The following is a 26,267-nucleotide window of genomic DNA, read 5'->3' as shown; positions in this document are numbered from 1 at the left end:
TTCTTCCTAATAAGGTGGCCTTGGGCATTAAAATCCCTCCTCCTGAAGAGAGCCTATAGCTGATGCCTTCCAGGTTCACAGTGCAAGTCCTTTGTTCCTCACAACAAGGAAGTTAGTGAATGGCTGGTTGCACCTTCTTGGTGGCAGAGGTATAATTTGAACTCAATCTTACATTCTAGAAAAGTATATTCTTTACAGAGCTGCACAGGCAGTTTTCCCCTAGATTCTTGCCTTTTGAAATTATACAATTACCAATGTACCTGTATGGCAAAACATGCTTAGTCTGCTTCTCAAACCCTTCATTCAGTTGCTTTGATCATAGCATTTGAGGTCTTAGTTTCCAAAGAGAAATGCATGTTTTCAGCTTGCTCTCAGGTTTAGTAAGTCAGAAATCTAGGTTTTAAAAAGTGATTTATATGTCTGAATGTTTTCATGCTTAGGAAAAAATATCTTCAAAACTGGAAGTCAAATAGAATGACAATATAGGATGTCACCCCCTTTTCTTTAAGATCATGTTAGCTAAAGGTGGATAATTTTCTAAAATTCACATACTTTCACAGTGAAATGTAAAACATGGGGTCCATGCATTTCTTTCAGAAGAACTGGCCATCTTTAGCGGGAGTGTAGTTTTATTACTCTTGTATTCTATTTCAAAATTCGATGGCCCTGAAAAGCTATCAGAACATTTATTTGAGTATTTTGTTGCTTCTTATAAAAGTAATAGATAAAATCATTGAACTTTTCTGAGAGATTAGAGCTGAAATATTCTCATGTCAATAGGCTTCATCATCCTCAGGCACTCCCTATCCTTCTACGGAAGGATTTGGCCTACTGTGGTTTTCCATTTGGTCCTCTCCTAAAAATAAGAGCTTTGGAGGAAACAAGGGAGGTCTAAGCTAAACAGCAACACGAGCCTTGAACTGTACTATGGGTGTAGAGCTGAAATGTCAGGCAAATGAGTATTCATGCTCATGGAAGAAGCCAGGACTGGTTCCTGAGCCAGCAGGGAAGGAGAACCTGGATCACTGGGGAGGAGAGTTCTTATAAGACACTGATAAACTACAGTAGTGAAACACAACAGAAAGAGGAAGAGTTAGAATTGGAGAAGAATTAATAAAATATATTTAAGAAGAAAAAAATGATACTGAAAATGTTTGAAGTGAAAAATAAACGGATACTTTAAATGTGCTGCCTGCCGAAGGGGAAAAGGACACCCACAAAAGAGGTCTTAAAGAAATGTGAAAAGCCCTGGAGATGAAATGTCATCTAAATATTGCTAGTCAGTTATAATCAACCATAACAAAGCCATGTGTTTCGGGACTGAATGAACTGACAAAGGCAAAAGGACCCATTCAGCATCGGATGAAGGGAATCAGAGAAAGAGTGTTTATTAATTGCAGGGGAATAAAGTGGAGGAGAAGGTGGTATTGAGAACAGATGAGGCAAAATACAAGGAAATCATGGATAGCATGACAAGGTCGAAAAAGTAACGATAGATCAAAAGAACGGGAAAAGAAGTTCCTCCCTTGGAGTAATGCTGGTTAAATAAGAATTAATCATATTTAACAATTATAGCCAAATTCAGTGAACCTTAACAAAAACACAGAACCCACCAACATATAAGATCTAAAGAACATTGTCTGTGGACCTGGAACACCAATGAAGTGCTTACTACCATTCTTACCAGGTCTGTCTGCTGCTAAAAACTCTCAGTGCTCGGCTGCCTGCTGAATTAGCCCACCCCACTATGTCTGAACAGAAGCACCCACCCTGCTCCCCATGAGGGCTGCCATTTCCACCCCTCAAAACCCACAACAGGGCAGACTCTTGATCCTCCTGCCCCTGCCCAGGACGCCTGCCTTCTACCTCTTTACCAAGATCTGTTCTTCCACTGGGATAATGGTCCTCTCCTCAGCTCAGTCTTTATATCCCCATCTCAAATCACATTTTCCTTATTACTTTGTTTAGCAAATACTAACTGACTGGCTCCGATGTACCTGAACTTTTCTGAACTCTGGAGTCACAGCAATGAAACAACAGGCAGAAGTCCTTGTCCTCAGGGAGTACCTGATAGGGGAGGCGAGGTTGGGGCACACATCCCATGAATGATGGCTAGAATAATATTCACAGATCTTTCCCCCATCTCTCCTGTTTTAGTTCTCTGTGGTTATGTAACAAGTTACAAAGAACAGGGTGACTAAAAAAAAGAAAAAAAATTAGTTATCTCGTGGTTTAGAAGAATCACCCTAGGGCATGGCAATATCCACACTCACAAGGAAGCCCTCAATTAGGGTCACAGCCTCCATTTCATCAGGTGGGAAGGGGACTGACACGTTCTGGAAATATTTCCATAGGGGGCAATTTAGGACTTTCTGCTGACCTTTCATCTCCATAAATTTAAATAGTCATTTTATCTGCATCTTTGAGCGCTTGACAAAGTTTTGCTCTGCTTGCATGGGTCCTAAAATGTGCCACCTCCCCTCCGCCCCCCAGACCAGAGTCATTAGCAGCAGCACCTGGGAACTGTTCAGAAACACAAATTTTGGGTTCTCGCCCCACACCTACTACAGCGGAACTTTGTGTGTGTTCAGTTGTACAGAAGAAATATAAAAACGCATTTGAGTGGAGTTTAGCAAGAAGGCACTGTAGCCTCAGGATTAGGTTTAGAAGATCTGGAGTCTGAAAGATTTGCTTCTGAATCCTGGTTCTGACTCTGCAAGAGTCTGAAGCACACTTGGTAGATGTATCCTTACTATTTAAAAAAAATATTTGAATGGGGGCTGACATGATTGAAATAAGTCCTAGCAGATTAATATGGCGATGATCTGGTAGATGGACTGAAGAGAAGACAGACAAGGAAAGAGAAAGTTAATTTGGGAGTGGTCCAACGGAATAAAGAAGGAAAAGAAATAAGAGAGACTGTGAAGGAAGAATGGATGGGGCTTAAAATGAATTCAATGCTAGAGGCAAGAAAAACAGGGCATTAGCAAGGAAGACCTGGATTTAAGGAGGGAGGGTGTGAGGAGTTGTTTGGGGCCAGGAAGGGGGTGGATAATGAGTTTAGTTTCAAACAAGTCAAGCAACAGATAAACAAAAGAGAAGATCAGCAAGAGGAGATGGGCAAGAAAATTGAAATATGTAGGAAAAGACGAGTAGCTACCCAGAACTGAGGGGCAAGTGTGGAATACGTTGCCAAGAGTGCCTGGCAAAGATCCTTTGTGGATCCACAGGGCAACAGGAAACACCAAAAATTTAACAGAATCGAAACAATGGGTAGAAAATGTAGGAGTGATATCAAGTTTGACCAGAAGCTCCATTCCAAAGAGATGGCGGTTAATTCAGGTGTGTGTGGGTGGGGTAGGGAGTTATGAGTACCAACTTCAGGGGAGCTAGAACCTAAAGTCATTGTGCAGGAAGGAAGGTTGGGGGGTAGGCAGGAGAGAATCTGGGTGGGTGCCAAGGGCAAGTGGAAGTTGATGGAATCAGAAAGTGTTTGTTACTCCGGAGGAGACGATGACATAAGAGAGGAGGTACACCACCCAGCACCTCTAGAAGCCACGTTGGGAATGTTTTGAATGAACGTGCTGTCGATCTTGGGGAGTGTGGAGCAGAGTTAGGATTGATAGGAAGGAGAGAACTGGACCAGAGTTAGCAAAAATATATTAAATGTCCAAATGTATTATGTGTTTAGGCAACTGCATAGACGGAGGGAAAAAGCAGAGAAAGCACAGATGAGCTTCCTTTGAGGATGCAGTCTACAGGAAGCTGTTGAGAGAAACCTGACAACTGTTTCTTACAGGAACTTCAATCAGTCTCTCATTATCCCAGTGTGATCTGTGTACTCTGCTGTCTGACCTTGACCACTTAAACCTACCTTGCTTCCCTGGGCTACCTGGCTGCCTCAGTCTGAGGTGGGTGGACAATTCCAGGGAATATTTTCACTTAAGAATATGTGGGAAAGCACTAAGAAAGAAAGTGTGCCATATTCCTAAAAAGTTTACTTTCCAAAATCCAGTGTGAGGAGATTTTTTTTAATCGTCTGATAATTTAGGATGATCTATGTTAACCCAGTGTTTCAATAATCTCTTGAAGATAAGATTGAATAACTGTCTGGAACTAAATATTCCAAGTTTCTAAACCATTCTCTGGGCAGGGAGACATATTTGAATTGCTGTCTATCAATTGTCTGCCTCCTCATATACAGAGCTTTGTATCTTTCATATCCCCACGTCAAAGATCACCAGGAACACAAAGCTGGAATTTTTACATGCTAGGTGGGAAGAACCATCAAGGCTAATGCTGTAATTGGTCAAGCAGCAATCATCACTCATTAGCCAAAATAGGGAATGTTTGGGTAATTTTTGTGGTTTGGGGATGCTTTTCTCCTTTCTCATTTCCAAAATGCTACTAGTTTTCTGTTCCTCAGCAATTGGCAGCACAGGAGTGATTATTCATTCAGCGAATGTTTATTGAGAACCTCCTATGTGCTGAGGATATAATAACAGTCAAAACAGATGTGGACCTTCTTAAAGTTAGAACCAGAGTTGGTAGAAAAAAGAGGCAAACACATTAATTTTTAAAACCCCAAATATTTAATTACGAAATGTGATCGCTATTAGGAAGAAAAAAGGCAGACTTCTCAGAAGATGTAACCACAGAGCTAATCTAGTCTGAAGGGTCAGAAAATTATGTCTGAGCAGAAATCTGAAGGATAATTGGGAGTGAGCAAGGTGAAGAAAGTGGGAGTGGAAAGTGGGAAAGGCCTTGTGGGTAGACGGAACAACACTTACCAGCAGAGAGACTTTGGAGAACCAGATCTGCAGGCCAATATGGTGGGCTCCTTGCTCATCTCAGAGCTGTTTCCAAGTCTTCTCTGAGACCACACAACATTCATTATGACATTCAGCATTCTAAACAGATAAAGGAAAAAGCCAATGAGTTACTTAGAGGTCAATCAACTTTCATTGAAGAAAACTGACGTAATGGTTTGTAAGTGACAATGAAGCTTCCGGATGCCATGTTCTTGTCATCTGGGAATTCCTCATAACCCAGAACCCTGGTGGCCCCACGCTGAACACGTGGCCCCTTCCTTCTTCTCTGCCCTCATTTCTTAATTACTTTCTTGGGTCGTATGGTTTTCTGTCTCTCGTTTAATCTTACCTCTGGGTTGTGGTTCCATCCTGTTCCTTGTCACATGTCCCCTTAGCACCTTGGTACTTAGTAGGTTTCATTGGCTTAACTAACGTTTATTGAGCAACATGCTTAATAATCCTCTGCACTGGGGTACAAACCCGAAAATGATGGGGTCTCCACCCTCAGGGGATTCAGAGTAGTTGCAAGAATCTGACCCACCACCCTAAAAAAATGAAGTTAGGACTTTTGGCCACCTTATCAAATTAATCAACATAAATTTCTGTATGGCCTCTGCCATGATAAAAATCATCTTTATTTTATACTCCGGAGCCTAAGAAACTACATTTAATAATATTTCTATTTTTATAACAAAGTTTGAAGATTACAAAATGGTATTACTCTTGTTAAAATCAAATGGCTTAATTGTAATCCCATTTACAATTGATGTTTTCACCTTGGGGTATTTGAAAATGAGGCGCCTTTCCTTTTATCTCACCAATGGCAGCCCCTTGTAATGCCTGTGTGAGCACAGGACTAGGAATTAGGAACTCTTCATTCTGCCCCTGACTCACTGGGTTACCCAACGTAACCTCACAGTTTCCTCATCTGTGAAATGGGGATAATAATACTTACCTCCCTCACTGGGGTGTCTTGAGTATTAATTAGTGTTTGTCAAGTGCTTTGAGATCTTCAGATGAAAGGCCCCGTGGAAGCTCAGTATGAAGCATGATTATATAAAGCCTCCCCACCTCCCACTTTCCCCCCAAAAGTGATTGCCAATTATCGCCAGCTCTAAGTGGGGGTAATACTGCACTCAGGCACGACAAGGCATGTTTTATTGGTCCATTAGGACATGCCTATTTGAGGGAATTAGTTTTGTGAAAATGGTTATTATGCCAAGGACTTTTATTTTAGGCAGTTGTTGCTCTTCATCGTTAAATATTAAGCCTTTTGGAAAGGCTGGTTTCACATTTCAGGAGGAGGACAGGCCTTCGCGGCCATGCCACTTACATCTAAAGAAGCTTAGGCATGTGGTGTGGGAGAACTTACTTCCCATAAAATGAAATTATGTTTATATGGAAGGCTGGCTGCCATTTCTGAGAAACCAGCTGGATAGTGAAGACAATGCCACCCACTTCATTAGCAAAGGAAGAAGTGACTCCCATGTATAATTTTCTGGATTCCAATTTCAAGGGATTCATCACTTGCAAAAAAATTGATTCTCTCATTAGAGCCACATTTCCTAGGTGGCAGCGGGCTAAATCCCTTCACGGTGTCTGTTTTTTCACTCTTTCATGGCTCACCGCGGATGACCCAGCATCTGAGAGTTAGCACAGGGGGTGCAATTCTTAAGAGCTGATCACTGGGTTGAAATAACGATGTTCTTTGGAGAATTAAAGCCTCATTAAGTTATTCTGCTTCAGGTTTATTTATTTGTTTTTTGATCTACTATCAGATTTAGCATTTTCTGGGTTTAAAAATAACTGGTTAGTTCTTCTGCAGGAAGCAGGGAATTATCTAGATGAATCGATTTCAGAAGCTACCTTGGTTGTCAACATGAGGAAGACCTTAGATGTCAGATGACGCAGTCATATTTTAGTGACCACAAATTTCTTTTGAAAATACAAAATAAAAAGTCTTCACAGAGTCAATTTCCTCAATCACTGCAGAATTGCGTGCTCTTTTTAAAAAAAGATTGAAATTCCTCACTCCTAAATTTCACTGGCTTAAAAAAAAATTGAAAGACAAGATAGAAAAAGGTGGAGGACAGAATCTTACCATATATAGAAAGGAATAAACTATTTTCTTATTCTATAGATGAGATGATAGTAAATTTTCATGATATGGATTTCTTTTTTCTTTTTTGGTGGCAGGGGGAGACGATTACTGGGGATTTAACCAGAAGGTACATTACCTCTGAGCTGCATCCTCAGTTCTTTTTCTTTTGAATTTTAAGACAGGGTCTCACTAAGTTGGTTAGAGCCTTGCCAAGTTGCTGAGGCTGGACTCGAACTTGCAATCCTCCTGCCTCAGTCTCCTGAGCTGCTGGAATTACGGTGTACACCACCAAATCTGGCACGAATGATTTTCTATCATGCTTATGAACTGTAGGACCTCATTTCTGGTTTCATTCCTAACCTATAATCATAACATTCAGGGTGAAAGACTTAAAAGCACCATGTTTCACCTATGAAAACAGAACCTTGCAAACAAATTCATTGTGTAAACAAGGGAAACACTTTCTTTACTGGAGTGAGGCCTAACATTGTCCAGGGCCTGAGAAACCAGTCAGTGGTATTGTTGGCATCCAGAGAACACGCCAATTACAAATGATTCTTATCTCTCTATTAACATACTTAGCAGTCTCACTTTAACACTTATGGTCCATTATCCTGACCATAATTTTGCTGTTTGCTTACTAAAACACATACATGTGTCTTTTTTTATGAGTACAGATTTAAGTGATCTAATGAACTTTTTTTGTGTTTGCTATTTTTAAAATACTTTTATTGGCTGTAATTCAAAAGTTTACTTATTGATTCAACAAACACTACGACATTGGAAATGCCTTTGTCCTTGTCCAGAAGGTAGGAGGGGAGAAAGATTCATACCTGCCAAATCATGTAACATGACATAGGAGGAGAATCTTATTTATTCTGGTAAATTCTGGGGAGGGTAGAGTGTACACAGAGTGATGCCAGACTGCATCTTCAAATGGTGGGAGGTTGTAAGGAGATGGAGGAAGGGACAGGCAGGAAGAGGACACAAAGAAATGGAAGGGCGGTTGGGATGCCTCAGGCGTGGAGAGGCCCGGCAGGGTGCCAGTCCAAAATGGCCTCGTGGTTCATGCTAATTAGGTCCCACTTACCCCAACATGATTGGACACCATTGGAGGGTTTTAGTGGTGGAATGAGACCAGATCTGGGCTTAGACAGTTCTGGTAGTCCTACTTCCTCCCCGACCTGGCTTATCATCAGAATCACTAAAAAACACAAACAAAAGCAAAACCCCTTTATTGTGTTTATTTGCAGAGAGTTAAGGCATTGGAAGACTTAAAAAGAAAACCCAAATCATGTAAAAGGCAAACTCTTTTCTATTTCCTGTCACTAACATAAAGAGGTTGCCTAGCATTTAAGAAAATAGAAGAATATTCCTTCTAGGCTTTATGTACAGTGAACACAAATATGAATTCCTATTTCCCTCCCTTCCTTAGCCCAAAGGCAGCATACAGTCCCTAATTCACACCTTGCTTTTTTGTCTTTATAATTTTTATTTTCTTGATTGATTCATAATTGCACATATTTATGAAATGCCATGTGATGTTTTGAATCATGTATACATTGTGAAATTATCAAATCTGGGTAATTAGCATATCTACTGCCTTAGATTTTTTTTTTTTATCATCTCCTCATGTCCAGTACATTCAAAATCCTCTCCTGGACAGAAGTGCATCGCTGTTAACCATGTTTACCCTACAGAACATCCACCCTCATTCCTCCTGACTGTACCCCATGCCTGCTGGCTAACGTCTCCCCAGGCTCTGGTAGCCTTTATTCTAATCTGAGATCAACTTCTTTAGATTCCAAGAACGAATGAGATCATTTGCTTTTTTTGAGACACTGGTAAGGAAGGGGTAAGCTGGGGAGTCCACATTTGGACAAGGCTCCTCCTTGATGCTGATAATCAAATGGAATCAGATGGAAAACACTGGCCTAGGAGACAGATGGGAAGAATGAAGTTGAAAAGCAGTAGGGGAGGAAGGAAGGCTCACTTCTAGGGACACTTAGGATCCTTGCTAAGGAAAGTTCCTACTGTAATCAGGCTAATACTTCTGAAATGGTCAGCCAAGCTTTTTCCCATTCCTTGCAAGTCAGGTTGACCACTGCAGCAACCGGACGAGGCAAAGCTAGGTGTCGCCAAGGGAAGGAGGAGGACCCTGGCTGGGTGGAGAAAATGTAGGCAGCAAGAGGCATCCACTCTACTCCTCAGAGGGTGACAGAGGAGGGCGTGGCTTTGGTTGGTAGAGTGCTCCTCTGTCAACTATTGTGTGGGGACAGGAAGGCACCCCAAGTTCTCCAGGCATGTGAATGCACAGGTTGTTTGATGGAACTGACTGGCATAGAAGACATCTGCAGTGTTAGGAGTGACAGGGCCCCTACCTTGAGGTCTCCTGGACGCACCACCTAGAAGAAAGACCCAGGGGGTCAGAGCCGTGTCTCAGGACTGTCGTGGCATCCGGAGAGCTGAGGAGGGCTCCTCCACAGGACCTGCCCCAAGCTAAGCCAACTGAAACTCCAATGCCAACCCTGGACGTGGGGTGGAGACAAGCCTCTGGCTCTTCCCTGTCACCTTGATGTACATGCTGAGCTGCCATCTTAGACAGGGGCAGAGGGAGGAATAGAGACTGAAAAAGTGAGCATTTATCCAAAAAGACTAAGTGACCTTAAGCACATGTTTAAGTTAGCGGGTCAGGCTGAGTTGATTTGTATTGTCGACAATGAAAAGCAGATGATTACAGTGAGGGAAAGTGATTTTTTTCCTTTGTGTATCTAACTAGTTTATTTGCAACTCTATGATAATACTATTTACACTTTTTATAGCATATCCCATTTCATGCTCCTCTCAAAACCAGAGCATTCAAAAATGGCTAAGAGTGTTTCACCCAAGGCTCAGAAAAGTGCTATTAAAATATGCAGGTCAGAGAAGAATTGAGCCAATTATAGGGAGGTTTATTGGCCCTGGTTTTATGAAGGTGGGAATTAAGAAGGCCCTTCAAGAGTTACAAGGCCAGTGGCAAGACTAGTCTTAGCATTGCTACTCATGAGGTCTGACTTAAGGCCATTTTCCCTTTTCTTGGTTTTTCACTTTTGTGGGATTTTTGACCTGCTTTGTATTTTTACTATGAAAGTGCAGAAAGTTGTTTCATGAACAGAGCTCTGCAAATAGTGGTTGCTCCAGATCCTGAAATGACAGGGGCCTAAGAGGGTTGGATGGCCTGATCTGCAACCTGGTTGGGGAGTTTGCTGCTGAGAAGTGGTTGATAAATTTTTTTCCATAATATAAATTGCTTACTTTGATTGGCATATAAGAGAAGGCATTGGCCTTTTAAGGCTGGAAAAATTCTTGTTCTCAAAAATAATTCAATTGCCAGGGCATGGTGGTACCCGCCTATAATCCCAGCTACTTGGGAGTCTGAGGCAGGTGGATTGAAAGTTGAAGACCAGCCTCAGCAACTTAGCAAGATGGAATTTCAAAATAAGGTAAAGGTAAATTAAAAGTGCTGGAGATGTAGCTCAGTGGCACAGTGTCCCTGGGTGTGTGTGTGTGAGAGAGAGAGAGATCCGGGGGGAGGGCGTTGGGGGAGAGAGGTTGACTGATTCCTGGGAAGAAAAAACTGATGTCTAAGAAAATTCCCTTCAGCATTGCTTTTCCCTCTGAATGTGATGCCCACAGCAGCAGGGTCTGAACTGGGGTCCAGTTATCACTTACCTACCACTTAAAAAAGTAATTGAATCTGCCGGGTCCCTGTCTTCAAACACCTTATTCAGTTAACTGAGGTAGATACAAAATATGGTATTATAAACAGACAAAAATGATTTTTCTTAAGCTCCTAAAATGTTTATATGGTCTAGCATTTGTCCGTAATCGAAGTGTACCATATAAAGAACTTGAAATAAATCATTTGATCACAAAATTCATGTGGTTCTTAGGTAAATAGCTTAATAGTATAGTATTTTTTATTACGTGTAATTGTAAGATTTTGCATTATATAATTTGCTTGCTGTTGCTCTTCAATAAAGACTTTTAATAGTACCATGAGCCTCGAGTACTTGGTGATGCCAAGGGCTTTAACCATTAGAAGTAACTATTATTGCACCAATAAAACATGCCCCTATTGCCTCCTGGTACAGATGCTACTTTTCTTTTATGAAAAATATTTGTAAGAAAAAATGTTAAGAAAAAGTTAAAAATAAAAGAAAATTAAAATAACATTCTTATTGTATGACAGATAATTTAGAGGAAAAAAAATTATGAGCTAAAACATTTCAAGCAAAGAAGTCAAGAATTTGATGGGAAGGAAAAAAGAGAAAATTAATCAGATGGACTCGACGTGTTCCTTATAATGGCTTAATTTTGAAGTCATTCTTTCTATAGAAGTGTTCTCATGTTTTGAGTTCTTTTTTTTTTTAACTTTGTTTTATTTCCTAAATGCTCTTACCCTGGGATCCTCTTTCATCTTAGCTTCATTCTTTTTCTAAGACAAAAAGTTTTTATGGATGCTGAGCTGGCTTTTTAAATTTGTTTCCTGGGGTGGGGGGGAAACCAACAATTTAGCTGTTTAAACTTATGGAGAAGTGATTGGATATTTATCCAAGGTTAGGGATCCTCTCTCTGAAATGGGGAGCATTTCTTCAGCTTACCTGATGGATTTGTCCCTTTCATTCTACCTCTGGTGACTTTTGGGTGGAGCTGGGGAGAAAATGAACTGTTTGTCATTTCAGATTATTTCAGGCAAAAGAACATGGTGCTTCAGGGTCTCTAAATATTCACACCAGTGGAGGCCCAATAATTATACAAGGAAATGAACCAAGTGCTTGCCAGTGGTCTTTGTGGAAAGCTGCTGGCTCATGTTAGAACAAATATTTACTGAGTGCCTGTTATTTGCCAGACACTAGAAGGTGGGAATTCGGATGCAATCAGAATCACATGTGTCTTCCCATTTGATGGATCAGAAGGCAGATTTTGAACTGGAAACATCAATTCTCTTCTTGTCTTTGGAGGGAAATCTAGATTCTTTTTAAAAGTCATAACTTGTAAAATTATCAAATTCTCTATTCTCCCTCTCTCTCTCTTTCTTTCTCTAGCTCACACATTCAGCTGGAAGATAGTGGGAAAGCCATTTATTTACTTTGGACCTGGTTTCCTCATCTAAAATTAGATAATTAAGTGGAATGAAAGATCTCAAAGTGGTTCTTAAGCCATCACTTGTATTGGAATTGCCTGGAAGATTTGTTAAAAGGATATGACTGAACCCACCTCCACATTTCAGATTTGTGTTTCTCACAAGTTGCCCAATGATGCTCACCTGGAACCACACTTAGAGCTGCGGGTCCAGGACACTCTGATCCACCCATAGCTCTCTGACTTTCAGTATGCTTCATATGATGTGAACTTTTCCATTTCTAACTTTCTCAGAGTTTCTTTTTAATTCCATCTAAGACTCTGTGGACTAGTATCTAGAAAAATCTATTTGATGATCCCCCAATCCATTGCAGAGATTCAAAATATGCACGTTGAGAACTGGCATGACTCCCTCACATCTAGGAGTGCTTGAAAGTCATCTTCATTGCTGGATCAATGCTTCATTTACTTACTATTAAGTGACAACCCAGCTCTATTCTGCTAAAACATTCAGCCTCTCTCCCTCTCCTCTCTCTTCCTGGCAAATCTCCCATCTTTGTGGAGGAAGCGAAGATCTCGTTGGTAAAATCCAGCAGGACTTTGGGCAAATGGAAGGACCAGTAAAAATCTAGTCAGGCTATGGGGCTTTGGTATAATCTAGCAGGTTCTAAAAGTCCACATGTGGGTTCTCTGAAAGGATATTTTGATGTCTTGATGGAGGGTGTTTTCTCCAGAATAGACCTGTACACGTGCCACAGGTGAGAAGAGGTCGGGGAAGCCATTGTGACCAGATCAACGTCCTTTGCCTTGGGTTTTCCTCATTATTTATATTTCTCCCATATCCAGCCACAGTCTCCCTTGTCCACACCTGACATGAAAGGTCTGCTGTCTCTTGACGGCCCAGAGCATTCTTGAACCTCTGAGTACCTGTCGATGCCTTGCTCTTGGTCACATGGTTCAGGTCAGGAGGGGCTGTATGGGGCTGTAGGTGAGTTAGTTGGAAGCAGTGGGGTCTCCTCACACCTCCAGACACATCCTCAGCTGCTGCTGTGTTTCCTGGCCATCTGTCATGCTAAGTCTTCATTAAAGCACCTAGTTATTAATAGCCAACAAACATGCATGATACTGATATCACGACTCATCTCAATATTCTGCACCTAAATGGTGGGAGGTTGGAAGAACATTGGTCTTCCCTTGGCAGCATAGGTTTACAAGTTTAGAGATGTTCTCTTCTGGAATTTTTCAACTTTATTCAAGAGTGCTACAGTGCAGAGAGCAAATTGGGGCCTTCCAGGGATGAAAGTAGGGACCTGATTAGACAGATCCCTCACTTAGCTTGTCTTTTATTTCGTTATATAGCAGCATTCCTAATAGGATCTTATTTTTTTTTAAATGTAGCATTTTTTAAAAGCTGCAGTTTGAAAAATTCTTAACTTACCACAACCTCCCATTCAACAATTTGGAAATGGAGACACAGAAATCAGTCCAAAGTCATTGTAACACAGTTATAGCTGACTAAGTAGAAGAATGGCCTCTACAAATTCAGGTGATGATTTTTCACACATCTGTCCTCAGAAGCCGGTGGCATGACTAAACATTAATTATCAAATGCTCACATTATTATTTTTTATTAATGTTATGCAGATTTTATTCTCCAATGACTGGTGTCTTTATAAGAGAGAGAGAGAGAAAGATTCACACACACAGACTCAGAGAAACATAGAGGGAATTTTATTCACATAAAATTAACCATTTAAAAGGGTACAATTAGGTGACATTTAGTTCATTCACAGCATTGTACAACTATCACCTCCACCTAGTTCCAGAACATTCTAATCACCCCAGAAGGAAACATGTACCATTAATAACTCCCCACCCCAACTCCCTTCATCACTCCGGCCTCTGGCAGCCACACATCAGCTTTCTGTTTCTGTGGACTTATTTTCTAGATGTCATATAAATGAAACACACGGCACATGTTCATTTATGTGTGGCTTCTGTCACTTAGCACAGTGTCCTCCGGGTCCGTCCACATCCACGCCCATATCAGTATTCTATGGTTGAATAGTATTCCATTGTTCAGACAGACCACGATTTGTTATTGTAATTTATTTTAATTTTGGCTTCTAGGATACTCTATTTTTGTTCTGGAAGCATGATGCCTCTATTATTGAATCCAAGGGGTGAGAACAAAGAAAGATAACAGCTAAATTACTACACTCTTCTCAGTCCACCTGTGGCCATTGCTTGTAGCAACTAGCTTAGTACTGACCTTGAATCAGTCACTCAATCTCCCCGTGCCTCAATTTCCTCATCTATAAAGACGGCTTGATGACTGCCTGCTACCCACCCCATGGGGAACAAGGAGTTAACGCTCATTAAAAGCTTTCAGGTTCTCAGATGTTAGGCAGGTACATCATATTTAAGTACAATGTAGCAATATAATAAGCATCTTTCAGGAGCTCAGTTTGTTTTTTCTAACTACCTTTTTAAAAAATGACAAACATCAGTAAATTTTCCCAGGCATGCTGAGTACACTCTTTCTTTTCAGAACATGCCTTACTCTTAAACACAACCAGGGTGATTTTTAGAGATACCTGAAAGGGCTCTTGTCTCTGCCTCCTACAGTTTTAGGGTGTCACAAGTTACTGGGCATGCACTGTACGCCAAATGCAGGGCTTAGGGTTCTACAATCTCGTTTGGTCCTCACAGCGCCCATATGATACAGATGTTACTAGAATTTGAACATGAAGCAAGTGAGGCCCAATGAAACTGTGGCCTGTGCCAAATCACAAAGCCAGTAACAAGTGGAGCTATGATATGGTCCTGCTTGTGTGACCTCTTCACGCTCTGTGCTCCCTCACCTTCTAGACTGACTGGCTCCTTTCCTGAAAAGGTTTCAAATGGCCTTCTTGGACTCTGTGCATCTGAAAGGCCCCAAAGGAACGGTACAATGGAATGAAAGGAGCAAATCACATGGGTTTGAGGAGAGTACCCCAAATTCCTGTGCTTTGTCAACCTCAGAATGTGACCTTATATGGAAACAGGATCTTTTCGGATGTACTTGGTTAAGTTTAAAGATGAGGTCACAGTGGGTTAAGATGGACTCCGAATCCAATGACTGGTATTATTTTAAGAGATATGAGGGAGGTTTGGGTACAGAAATGCAGAGACACACGGAGGGAAGAGACCACATGAGGACAGAGGTGGAGGTTGAGGGATGCAGTTGGAAGCAGAGGAACACCAAGATGGCCAGCACCTGCCCAAAGCAAGGACTAGGGATGAAGAGCCTGCAGAGGAGGTGGCCTTGCCAACAGCTTGATTTCAGACTTCCAGGATCCAGAACTGTGAGCCAATAAATCTGATGTTTTTATTGCCCCCCCCCCCAATTTGGGGGTGGCCAGCCACCTCTGGGAGCCAAGGCACAAACCTTCCTACATTTTATGTTTGCATGTGAATTCTCCCACTGGGCCTTTCATCTTAGAGTTCAAATAAAATGAAAAGACCTCCTGAACCAAGCTGTCTAAACAGGTAACAGAGGTTGATATTTGTGGAAAAGTTTTCACCGCATGCATGCATCCGTTAGCCTCACGGCCACAGTGATTCTCAAGAAGTGAAGACAGAAGTCGAAGAGAGAAAGGCTTGATAAAACGATGGAGTGACATGTATATGTTAGTAATGGAATGAAAGGAGTCGTCTAAAAGCCTAGATGGAAGTCTAGAAGAGTGAGAATTACTGATGTTTAAAAATGCAGTTTATTTCACAAAGGAGTAGAAAGAGCCAGGGAAAAGAATACTGAAGAAATAAGTAGAAAAGAAAAACAAGCAAGTATCAAAACCTGCCTGAACTTAAAAATCTCGATTAATACATACTACTAAGACTAGTTGTTTTAGTTAATGAATCTGGAAATTGAAGTAAACAGCACATTTTCTCTGTGATTGAGATTAGAAATTACTGAAGGTAAAGTGTATATAATTTATGAAAGTAACATAGACTGGGTATAGGGTTTTTTTAAAACTGATCTCTACTTGTGTTGTTTTTCATTAATTGGTTTATCATACTTTTTTATGGGTGAAGCTATCAAAACTAATTTGTGACCTTGGCTAAGACTCCCATAGCCAATCTACACCAATCTGTTTTCTATTCCATAAACTGAGCAACATGATACATAAAATACCTGCTACACAAAAATACTCTTTCACCCGATTAAGTGAAGAAACCAAGTATAAACAAAATTGCTACAGGGTGTGCCAAGATAGGGGTAAGGGTCAGGCCAGAGGCATGGGCAAATGTACTCTTTATTCAAAGTAGAATTAATGATTTAAGATGAGGTCTTATGAAAGCCAAGGTACAAAAGTCAAGTGACTTTCACCAATTAACTTGATGATATCCCAAATTCATTATTGTGTGTGTAGGTCCAAATGAAATATCATATCCCCTTGATATTTTGCATTAGAAGAAGCTGGCAGAAAGATTAACAATGACATTCTTAAGAAAACAGATTAATGCTTTAATATTTTATACCAAAACCTCTGGCCTAAACAAACAAAAAAACGCTATTCCAAAATAAATGGAGTAGAACAAGACCAATGCACTGAGTAAAAGGAAATGGGATTGCTTTATAATCTTCTATGCACACATACTTTAATATAGGAATTTCAAAATGTCTTCCTTTTGGTAGATGCCTAAAAAAGATTGAGCGGATGAATAAATATTTTCCGTGTCATACCAGTCTCCCTTCCTGGTCCGTTTTTGGTTTGTTTGTTGGTCTTCATTTTCATTTTGTTGATTTATTTTATTTTATTTTTCCATTTTAGATTTGGGAGCAGCATTGTAAGAAATCAATCACCTGGGCACCTTTCTACACCTTCCCCAACAGTCCCTAACCCATCATTTAAGCTAAACTCCAGATGATCCACATTAAACTCCATTAAAGATTTGCAGAATTTCATGAAGTTCAATGATGCCCCTCCAAAAAATTTCTTAAGGCCAAATTTTTGGTGAGTTGAAAGTTGAGAGCATCTACTGGTCGAATTTGGACCTACTGGGAAATGATCTTATTTCCTTGTCAGATCTTTTTATGGAAACTCTCACAATCAGTATTTCTTCGCCAGTCATACCTGACACAATTCCTGAATTCCGTCGACCTGCCTGCCATTGTTCTTGTCCACTGAGAGTCTCCTGGCAGTCACAGGCCATTTGACATAATGGGTATCAGCGTGGACAGTTAGAATGTGGCGGGAGGGCTGGGGCTTGTCCCTTATCCCTTCTGTGCTATCCTATCTTAAACCTGGTTCGATTACTGTGATCTCTGACAATAGCTCAGCCCATTTTTTGGACACTGTGAATATTCACTTCACAAGAATGTTGGTCCTAATTAATGATTGTAAAAACAGCTTTCAGATCCATGGATGAAAGGCATGAGATAAGTGCTGTGTTATGATCATTAATCATGACTTGTTATTATTACAATTGCTGGCTATTATTATCATTTTATTGGAATGTCTCTAATAGTCATGCTCATGATCTTGAAGTTTCTTTTTTTTAAATTTTTTAAAAAGTTTTAAGTGGTAGATGGATGCACAATACCTTTATTTATTTTTATGTGGTGCTGAGGATGGAACCCAGTACCTCACATGTGCTAGGTAAGCACTCTACCACTGAGCTACAACCCCAGCCCATGATCTTGAAGTTTCTTACAAACAGATTCTTTTTTTTTGGGGGGGGGGTGCTGGGGATTGAACCCAGGGCCTTGTACTTACAAGGCAAACACTCTACCAACTGAGCTATCTCCCCAGCTCCTGAGTCTTAGATTCTTTATCAGTCTTAGTTATCTATTGCCTTGTTAAAACTGCTAAGTATTTAAGCCAATTAAGAATTATTAGGGCTTAGTGAAAACAGCTCCAGCAGAGTTGTGCAGTAAATCATTTCAACTTTTGTGAACACGATACAAGATAACTCAAAAAAAGTGAAAAACTCTATTTATTGATGTCTCTTCTATCACCATTCTGAGACAGAACACACTTCCACTCTATGGAAATCAACCATCTTGTAAGGAGGATAATGAGACATTAATCTACTCTGATGACAGTTTACAGGTTGTTTTTTTTTTTTTTTTATTCAGGTTCTGTGTGAGTGTGTGTGTGTGTGTGTGTGTGTGTGTGTGTGTGTGTGTCCCCAATTCAGTGAGACTTTTTTGAAGGAAAGTAACTCTTTTTTGTGTCTCTGTATTACTAGATTGTTTATCACTCAGTCTGCAGAATGGCAAATGGTTTATGTACACGTGGTTTCTACCTTCAATAATTCTCAGCCTAACTGAACAGAAGTCAAATATACCAGCAATTAAAATGCCTGGTGACAAGGGCTAAGATGAAAATATCTATAACGCAGCAGTGAACTCCCCGGAGGAGAACCTAGACCACAGGCCGGGCGCGTGGTGCAAGCAAGTGGTGGGGAGGGAAATGGAGGAGGGAGAGGGTCCCAGAATAGAGGGGCTGAGAGTCAGCCAGGAAAGGGAGGAGGATGCATCTTAAGATGCATTTGAAGAAATTTCATTTGTCTGGATAATGATGAGACTTGGGGACATGTTGGAAAGTTCGAATGCCCAAGTGACACAGAACGCATTAGCCTCATGTGCCATGGCAAGGAACTTGGATTTTATTCTATAGGTAATAAAAATCATCAAATTATTTCATCTGGAGATTTAGAGAATACCAGTTGAGGAAGGTCGTTTCAACTGTGGAGTGAGGGTGGAGAGGAGAAAGACCAGGAGATGCGTGTGGGGATCTTCAGGGGGTACAGTCATGGAGTCTGCTGGTGAACTGGATATGGAAGACACCGGGAGGGGAGGGTCTAAGAAAACTACCAAATGTTGGCCTACATGCGCCTGTGAATGACGGTGCCACTCACTGAAATAGGTCATGGGGTTTTTTTCCAGGGAAAATGATAAATTCTGGTTTTTTGGATATGGGACTGAGGTGACACAGTAGCAATTATCTCCATGTTCTACTTCCCTGCCCCTGGTGGCGAGGACAATGGAAGAAAGGAAGGGGAGACCACTGGAGGCAAAGCTGTGCGGAAACAAAGGCCATTTGATTTCTTTTCCACTTAAAAGATAGGATTTAGTGTTGAGTAGATGTTGCGCCACTGTCTCTAGGAGTTACACGGACAGCTAAGAGAGAATACCACCAACCTGGAATTAAGAAAAGACGAGACTAGGAGGCTGAACACGGTAGCCAGCTTGAGGCCAAGCTTGCAACTTAATGAGACCCTGCCTCAAGATTTTAAAAAAGAGGGGATGTTGTAGCTCAGCAGTAGAGCATCCCTGGGTTCAACCTCTAGTACCACACACACACACACACACACACACACACACACACACAACAGGAAAGAAAGAAGAAGAGAGGGAGGAAAGGAGGGGAGAAAAGAGAAGAGAAAAATAATATCCACATTAAATTTCTCTAGGTCAACAGAGAAATTCACATGCTGTAAACATTTAACTACCCATGACAGTTCAAATACTGTATTTCAGTTTCTGTATTTTAGAAATGTGTGCTCTGTGAAAACACCACCGCAGGCTGTAGAAAGAATCATGGGAGACTCCGGTTGTGAGTTTTAAGCTCAATTATTGTCAATCTGAATGATCTGGAATAAAGGCTATCATCCTATGTATAGTGATCTTAATCTTGTTCTTCCACAGCTAATGTCTCACAGTCATCTTTTCAAATGCAAGTGAAGAGCCCACACCAACCTGAGTTCAAACCCCAGCTCCCCACTTCCTATCCATCTGCCTTGGGTGGTCTATGGAGCTTCCTGTGTTTAGTTTTCCTCAACTGGAAAATGGAGATTAAAAAAAGTAATCACCTCATAGGACTGTTGTGAAAACTGAATTATTTAACATAAAGCATTGAGAACAATACAGAAGTTGTGCCGCCATATCAGTTGTATGCAAACGCTAGCTATGATTATTACCAAACATCTGTCTCTTTTGAGGCACATCAAGACCTCACTATTAATGCTTAAGTACAGTTTTTAAAAATGTAAGATTAAAGTGTTTTCTTCAAATATAGTTTTATCTTTTAGTTCATTTTGAAAAACAATACAATTTTTATAAAAGAGTCAAGACTTAACTGTTTGTGCTCTGACATCTGTATCTCCCTCTGATACCAAGTAAGGTTGCACATGAGTATCCTGAGGGCAGAGTATAGACTCATGGGGAAAACTCATTCCTGTCTGAAGTGTATTTGAAAGAGAGAAATTTGGCAAAGTACCTGTGAAGGATGGCAGATGACTGTGGCACGTGGGAAGGTTTATTTCCTTAGGAAAATATCTGGGGATATGGGGAAGGAATAAAAGTGTGTGTTTTTACAGAGACAATTAGGCCAAGAAAGATTGTACTTTGAGTTTTGGAGTTATAGAGTTATTGTCTTAAAACATCTAAGGGATTTAGAAGATGCTACAAGTTTTAAGAAGGCAAAAATGAAGACTCGACAGAATGATTTCAGTCCTAGCCTTCTGAAATTGCTATACAATTCTTCCCGTTAATTTCTAACAACTGTACGGAGGTAGCCTAATGCTCATTTAATAAACAAGAAAACTGAAACTGCACCGATATGCAGAGTTGGTCTGAAGGTTTGGATAGTTTTGGCCTATTTGGGTTAACAGTTCATTGGCAATTTACAAAAATGGCAGAATTAACTATGGGAGGAACAACAGTAGAATACTAGTCAACAGTGTGCATAGCATGGCCACATTACAGCTAAGAAGAATGATGTCCCTTTAAGATACAGGCCCAGAAAAGTCCTATCATATCAAATCACCAGTTAGAGTGCTTAAGAGTTGGAAGCCACGGTGTCTATCCTCCCTAACTTAAGCAATGCCTGCCCCTAGCCCCCAACATCCTTGTTTAGATCAATGCAGTTTATGTTCTGGAAGAGTTGGACCTTGAAATCTGAAAGAAATAAGGCAGAGATGATAACTGCAGCACCAAAACTTGTGCTCCCCTTTCCATGGAAGAGAGCTGGCGCTGGAAAGTGGCTGCCCGCCAGGATGACCTCTGCCACGCAGCTGCTGCACCCAACCGTGTGCTACGTCTCACCAATGGCACGGGGTGGGTGTGACGTGCGTGTCTTTCTAGTCAAATATTTTAAGATGTGGGGCCTTATCATATATCTGATAAGGATCTAGTATCCCGTATACATAAAGAACTTTTACATCTTAATAATTAAAAGATAAATGGGCCAATTTAGAAATGGGCAAAGGTCATGAAAATACATTTAACTGAAATGTACATGAAAAAATGGTCAACATCACTAGTCATTAAAGAAATGGCAAATCAAGCTACCGTGCAATACCGCTCACACCCACCAGAATGACTGTTAAAAAATGGACCATAACAAATGTTAGTGAAGATGCAGAGAAACTGGAACCCTTGTACATTGCTGTTGGGAATATAAAAGGTGTTGTTCCTGTGAAAAACAATTTGACAGTTCCTAAAACGTTGAACAGTTCCCATATGATTAGCAATTCCATTTCCAGGAATTGAAAACATATATCTACAAAGAACTTGTACAAAAATCTTCATAGCAGCATTATTCATTATAGTCAAAAAGTAAAAAATCAAAATGTCCATCAACTGATGAAAGGGTAAACAACACGTAGTGTAGTCATACAATGAACTATTATTCAGCTATTAAAAAGAATGAAGTGCCAATATAAGCTACAACAACAAGGATGAACCTTGAAAACATTATGCTGAGTGAAAAAGCCAGAAATGAAAGGCCACATGTATCTTTCCATTTCTATGAAATGTTTAGAATAGGCAAATGTTTAGAATAGGCTAATCTACAGAAAGTAGATTAGTGACTGTCAGGATCTGGGTGGGCTGGGAATGGGGCGGGGTGAGGAGTAACTGCTAATAGGCATCCTGGTGGGTACGGGTGGTTACAGGTTTTGCTAATGTGTATGGGGTATCTTTTGGGAGTGATCAAAGTGGTTATGACTGCACAACATTGTGAATGAACTAAAAACTACTGAATCATATATTCTTTAGTGGTGAATTTTATAGTATATGGATTACATCTAAATAAAAAACAGCTTCAATGACTCCACTATTTTACTGAGTGCCTTATCTATCAAGGCACCTTTAGCACATTAAATATTGGAATCCACCTCTTAGGCCTATTCATCAACGTAGGCCCCATGATAGAAATAGCCTCCAGCTCCCAGACCACCTGTTTTCCTGGGAGAATTCCCCAGCTGAGGTCTGACCTATGCTGTAACGCAGGCGAGCCCTGAGGATAGCATGCCAGGTGAAATAGGTCAGTCACACAGAGACAGGTACTGGGGGATTTCACGTATTTGAGGTCCCTAGAGTAGTCAAATTCACAAAGGCAGAAAGTAGCATGGTGCATGCCAGGGGCTGGGGGAGGGGTGGGGAGGGGGCATTGGTGTTCACTGGTTGTGCAGTTTCAATTGGGCAGAGTGAAGAGTTCTGGAACCTGGTTGCACAGCACTTACCATAGCTCGATTGAATACTCAAGATGATGAATTTTATGTTATATGTATTTTACTACAATTAAAAAATTTTAAAGGATTTTTGCCATCATGCACACACATTCATGTACATGCAAATATGTACACCCCCCACACACACACACACACACTTTTCCCCCTTGATCACACCCATCTTCGGTTCAGGATGCTTCCAAGTCAAACAAAAACAGAATCAGTCTAAACTCAGCCCCCTGTGAGAGGCCAGGCTTGTGCTGCTTCAGATAACAAAAGTACCAAGGTTAAAACACCTCCACTTGGACATGGGTTATGTTGTTTTAAAACTCTTGACATGAAATACCAGCCAGAAGCATTTCTTTTTCCTTCCCTGTAATGGATTGTCTCTAGGCCTGTCTTTGCCTTAATCAAAGTTCGACTCAATAGTAACAAATGGCTGGTGTGTTCTGCCCAGGCTCCACTTGACAGGCTATAATTAGAAATACTTTACTTGACCTTTTATAAGCCATGATCCCTGACGAAATTGTGCCGAATCACATTTAAGAAATGCTCTTGTATCTTTTGTGAGTAGGGGCAAGATTACAGGATATGTTTATTTTCGAATAATTACATAGTGACCTTCAGAGTTATTTGCAAAGGTCATATTCTCTTCACATACCCTTGATTTCCTTTCGGTTTTTCCTTTTGTCCCACCAGACATAAATTTAGCAGTGGAAGAAGAAAGGAAGAGAGAGCATTTTTTTCTATGGATGAAAACGGAAGAAGATAGTTCAAAGTCCCCATAGGCGCTCGGAGGGCTGTGGGCTGGGATAGGCTATTTTCTACCATTTAGCTCCAGCATTATCACTGCTGCTTTTTCTTCATTATTCTCCACTTATCACATGCAGCATCACTGCAGAGCCCAAATAGAGAGTTGTAATTACCCAGCTGCCACCTGATAGTACCCCTTCTATCATCTTTATCTCACTAGGCCTTGCTGTTTCATCATTGGATAAAACTTGCCCATGGCAATGGCTGTGATAGTACATCTCAGAGATACATTTAAAGTTTACTCATTTATCGCAGAAAAATGCTGAACCCAGGCAATTATTAGATACACTTGCCAGTTAGTTTTTCGCTAAGGTTACTTTCACTCCCTTTTGTATCAGCCATTTTTTCCTTTTCTTCTTGGAAACATCGGGTCACAACTGGCTACAGAAATGAAATTTTAATGAAATTGTCTGGAATCCAGAATACGGAGGGTGCCTATGTGTGTGCGCACACTGGTCATTCGATTCGAGCATCCTTCCCATCAGGTACACCTACAAAAAGCGGCACGCTCCTTTGAACAGGATTTTTGGTACTGAAAAATTTCCAAGTACTGAGACCTTAGGAATGAATCATCACGTTTTGTTCTGATGATTATAGAAACTGGAACACAGAAAAGTGGATATCTAAAAGAGCATAAAACCATGAAATGAGCACTACTTTAACAGACATGAGCTTTTCTTTTATTCAACATAGAGGAATATAGCCCAGGGCATGTTTCATGAATGAGTGGAATGTGTGCCTGCATCCATGTATGTATGTGTATAGTATGTGTACGTGATATATAGCCACTCATTCTCTAGAGCAGTTAGAGGGGTGTGTTTATATGTACATTTCTATTTCATATGCAATCATTCATTTAACTGATGACTACCATCCTCATCTAAGACTGCTGGAAATTCAAAAGGATAGCTTTTTACTCTGGCAAAAGGTCCATTAAGAAGAGAAATTCTAGAGCTAATTTTTTGGGGGGAATTATTTCTCTTTATTTTTGTGACATATTTTTAGATAACCATATTCAAATTCCCAGGATTACACTGACCACCTCTAAGACACTGAGTTACGTGACTTATTCATTGTACCTTTCCTTACCATAAAATACATGAAATAATGCATTACTTAAAAATAAGTTAGAAGATTAAGTAAAAATAATGCCTGTAGTACAGGGTCTGGTACATATTACATAGTAACGAACAGTAGGGCTGATTTGTATAACACTTTTGGTTTTTCTCTGGGAATGGTAATAATGACACTAGTGAAAATAGTTTGCCCTAAAGGATCTTGGTTTAGAAGTAAAGAATGAAATGAGCAAAAATCATTTACATTCATTGCAACAATGGTAATTGCATGTAAGTAGATTTTAAAACTCAAAGAAAGTTCATTTTAGTAAATAGCAACTTTAAAAGTCCTCCTTTACCTTGACAGACAGTTCGGAAGACAATTCTGTTCACCATGGATAAAGTAGGTTTGTGTGTGCATCGAACATCTCTGTGAGTGAAGGACGTACCCTGCAGTACAACAAAAGGTAAAGTTCTCAAGTGTGGGCTTAAATGTGGTTTTACAGATGTGGTTTTTAAAATTATATCCTTCGTGAATATTTAATCTGGCTTGATTAATTTACTTTATGGGATGATCTATGTAAAACAACAAACAGCAATTCCTTCTAGTAGCTACTCCATGTCAGCAACCACGCAAATGTGTGCACGAATATGCACTGATAGTAACGTAGCTCCTTCCACCGTTCCTGCTTTGATGCCTGTATTTTGTTCCCTTTTAATTTCAGGGTAGAAGTGCATTTTTGTAAAAATGTCCTCAGAATACTTCGAAAGGGAATGAGCAGAAGATAAGTTGCATGACTAAGAGAAAAAAAACCTAATTCAGATACATGACATTTTATGACTTATTTTTAAATATTTTATTTTGTTTTATTAATTTAATTAATTAATTAATTTTAGACATAATCATCAGGAAGGAAAGTTACAGAGCATTATAGTGGGTGCTCTGTACAAAGAAACTACTTTTTTTTTTTTTTTAATCATGAACCAAAGTCAGTTATTGGTGTTGGGCTCAAATAGAACCTGGAAGAATTTCACTGAATCCTGTTTTTGTTGTATCTTAAACTTCTTTTCAGTTCTGTGCAAGTAACTCATCTGGGCTGCCTTCAGTGTCTTCTGCTTATATTTCAGGGGGAAGAAAACGTCATGAGATTACATGTTCTCTCTCAGGTACTAGTTCAGTCAATGGGAAGATGGTATATTTATTTCCTGGGACTTGAAATGTATTCCTTATAAAGAGAAGAAATAGCATGGGACATGGGAGACATAAATAACTACAAGTTGGAACTTTCAGCCCTTTTAGCACTTTCCATTAAAAGAAGCCCCACCCTGCCTATTGGTGGTTTTGACTTGACTAGAAGCAAGGACACACACTCAGCGCCTCAGGGGACCTTCCACGGGAGCCGCGGAAGTTTCAGCTCCTGCAATCTAAGCCTCAGCCAGGAAAGGGCAGCGTGGTCTCAGTGCGGCTTGCTGATGGCTGAGCCCAAGCGGAGTCATGCAGTCTCACTCGGTGAAGCAGCACCTTGAGGACGATATTTGACCTCTCTACTCCCGTCTTCTCATCTGTGCAGTAGTAGGTAGAATGATTCCACAAGCTTAGAGGGATATGTGAAGACGGAGAGTCCCTGGTGCACAGATCCCTCTTGGCTCTTGTCACCTGGTCTTGGGGTGGTGACCAGGCATGAATGGGAGGAACCAAAGGGCTGTGAAGCTGTTGGCCCGAGCATCACTGCATGTCATCATGTTGTGGTCTCCATGGGTGAGGCCGGTTTTCCTGCAGCACAGCTTATTTTACAGACAAGACAGTCGGGGCTGTCTTGCTCAAGCTGAGTCACAGAAGCCAGCTCATTCATGACG

At 40.6% G+C, this 26,267-nt stretch overlaps 1 non-coding gene across 1 annotated transcript; it reads right to left on the bottom strand.

Annotated features, from left to right (window-relative positions):
* Positions 1–17,754: 17,754 nt before the first annotated feature.
* On the bottom strand, positions 17,755–17,832 carry Trnat-ugu (transfer RNA threonine (anticodon UGU)). Its single transcript has one exon. It is a non-coding gene; the product is annotated as a tRNA-Thr (tRNA).
* Positions 17,833–26,267: the final 8,435 nt, after the last annotated feature.

The sequence above is a fragment of the Sciurus carolinensis genome, chromosome 5 (genome assembly GCF_902686445.1).
Source record: "Sciurus carolinensis chromosome 5, mSciCar1.2, whole genome shotgun sequence".
Lineage (NCBI taxonomy): Eukaryota > Metazoa > Chordata > Mammalia > Rodentia > Sciuridae > Sciurus > Sciurus carolinensis.
This window is presented reverse-complemented; position numbering and strand designations above follow the sequence as displayed.